At 31.8% G+C, this 2,793-nt stretch overlaps 1 long non-coding RNA gene across 1 annotated transcript; it reads right to left on the reverse strand.

The window, feature by feature from the left end:
• Window positions 1–478: 478 nt before the first annotated feature.
• Window positions 479–2,579, reverse strand: LOC149493335 (uncharacterized). Its single transcript, XR_016318523.1, has 3 exons — window positions 2,410–2,579; window positions 1,349–1,420; window positions 479–615 (listed from the first exon to the last, which is right to left on the reverse strand). It is a non-coding gene; the product is annotated as an uncharacterized LOC149493335 (long non-coding RNA).
• Between the last annotated feature and the right edge of the window lie 214 nt (window positions 2,580–2,793).

Below are 2,793 nucleotides of genomic sequence, written 5' to 3' on the forward strand. Positions count from 1 at the left end.
TTGTGAGCATTGTGGCAGACGGCATGGTGGAGATTGTTGGTTGGTGACTGGTAAATGCTGGATATGCGGAGCATCAGACCATCAGAAGAAGGATTGTCACACCTTACCCTACTGTAAGACATGGCATGTCGCCCGTAATATAATTAATAAGCACTTAATTCTTATAAATGCTTACTAAGTATACTACAAGGGACTTAATCCTTTTAATTCCTTCATTTTTATATCTTGTAGCAAAATAATTTAGTTATTAAATATATATAACTTCTTTTGGTAGATATTAATCTCAATATAATTTCTTAAACATATTATAAAAAAAAAACATAAAATAAAATGGTTCCATAACCCATAAGTCCATGGATGATTTAATTACATATTGGAGTCCTGTTCAAATCTTAGATACATAATAGAAATTAATTACTTTAATAGACTATAAATTTTCAAATTCATACAATCATAATTTACATGAATCTGCTCAAATATACATAAATGATCTGTTAATGTTTAATATATCATACATATTCCAAAAGAAGTCAAATATACAATAGCTACATCAGTAGCATACTATCTACATCAAATAAAAATGACCCTCTCTTGGTTCTTTTTCCTTTCCTTTACCTGCGATAGTACAAAAGCAACTATCGCTAAGCATATGGCTTAGTGGTGTACTAATAAAAATAATAAGGAATGACAATTCATAAATCCACCATGGTAAAGAAAATAAGAAACAAAATAAATCAATACCATTTAAATCATCAATTCATAATATAGTCTTTACAGCTTTTATAGAGTCAATTCTGAGGGCCATCAGTGTCTAATGTGCACATCTAGACCTGCTATCTACAACCTCAATCTGTGATATGATTTCAACAGAAGAGGGAGCAATCTACAACCTCAACATGGAGGGAGAATTTCATATCAATCATATATCATCTAGTGATGATATCCATGTTCAATCGATCGTAATATCAACTTCAACAAATGAAATGATATTCGGGGTAATAACCATATCTATATCAGCTGTAAGACTTTTAAACCATTCCATTTATGTACTAATATCAAAATCACAATGGACAACATTTCATTTCACAACCACTGCTAAAAACATTCAATCACGGCCACCCCTCATACTACAGATATCAATTGGCCAACATCCTCCTCTTTCACAGTATAAGAATCATAAAATTCATTTATAAATATCATTCAGTCGTATGCTTTCAAAATAATCTTTTTCCTCTTTAAAAACTTATGAATATAATTATAATTCATAAAGCAAATCCATTGAAAATATTTTGCAAAATCAATTTCATTTTGGTTAAATAAAAGTAGGAAAGGAATAATATACACTAACCTGAACTAGATGGCTCCCCTAGCCCTTTTCCTCTAGTAATCACCCTCTCCTCAACTCCCTTTCTCTCAGCAGCTGTAGCATGATATTAATACTCACATTAAGATCATACTACACAATGTACACACATGCACTTCTATAAGAATGTAAATTAAGCATTAGAATGTAGTCTCATGCTTTTTCTTTCATTTTCACTATACTTGTCCAAGTGTTATATGATCTGAGTTTAAGCATGAAACACTTCATATCCAACACTTAACCACATCCTAGACACAAAATACTAACAATGAAAACAATAGAAGTGAATAGCATGCTAAATTCGTTCAAGGTTTATGAAATGCAGAATTTCAGCATTTGAGTAGCTGGCATTGCGTTGACTATATCTTGAATTCCCCATATTCAATTGCCCTGAAATTTTGACAGCATGTTCCAAACATCTTAGGGTACTATTCTGGAAAATTTCATAATTTTTAAAGCTCATTTGCATTTTTAAATGACATAATTATAGAATCTGAAGTTCAGTTTTTCTCATGCTGAGCAGCCTGCAGTGATTTACTTATAACTCCATTTCCTTTTATCCAATGGCCTTTAAATTTTAACACGACCTATCCAACATCTCAGCCTATCACCATATCAAATTTCATAAATTTTTGAGTTCATTTGCTTAGTCAAATAGGTCAATTACAGAAGCTGAATGTCAGGCAGCATAACTGTAACATGTCCAACAATGATAAGTTTATTTAAGTATTCTCAACTCACTTCCAGCACAAATTCATGCAATCCAACTCTTCTATTACTGAAATAACATCATAATATAAGATATAGCAGAGTCCATAGTTCATAGAATATCAAAACCAAACTCAAAATCATCCATCTTGGTGACTTATGCAACTAAGACTTTGAATTCATGCATAACTACTTTCAATCATCTTAAATCACCTTAAATCACTTCTCATCACTTCATCTTCACCAAATCAGATTACACAAACAAGCACCTCACTTCAAAGTTCATGGAATTCAAAAAGTAATCCATAGAAATGAAGGAGGAAGTGAAAATAACTAACCTTTTCTTAAGAATTACTTGAAAATTCTTTGATTTTCACCTTCTTTTTGCTTGGTTTTGACTCAAAACCCTCCTCCTCTCTTCTTGAACGGTTTGGCCTGCAACAATGAGTGAAGTGTCGTGGTTCTTTCCTCTTCTTCAATAAAATTATATAATAAACTTTATTAAAAATTCCTTCCATGTCCTATAAATGCAAATTGCACTATAATCCTCCCTTTTGTTTTCCCTTCATCCTTTGGCACTCTAATCTTTTTAATCATTTTACTTTAGTCCTATTAGGTATAAACCAAGTGTATTTAATATTCTAAACTCCACTTGGTAAAAATCGTACGGAAATTACCGTTTTTCAGGCTTTTCAGGTAAAATCGTGCTTTACCGAGAAGTC

Source organism: Jatropha curcas, chromosome 10, assembly GCF_041381405.1.
Source record: "Jatropha curcas cultivar XTBG-Jc1 chromosome 10, XTBG_Jcur_1.0, whole genome shotgun sequence".
In the NCBI taxonomy this organism is placed as follows: domain Eukaryota; kingdom Viridiplantae; phylum Streptophyta; class Magnoliopsida; order Malpighiales; family Euphorbiaceae; genus Jatropha; species Jatropha curcas.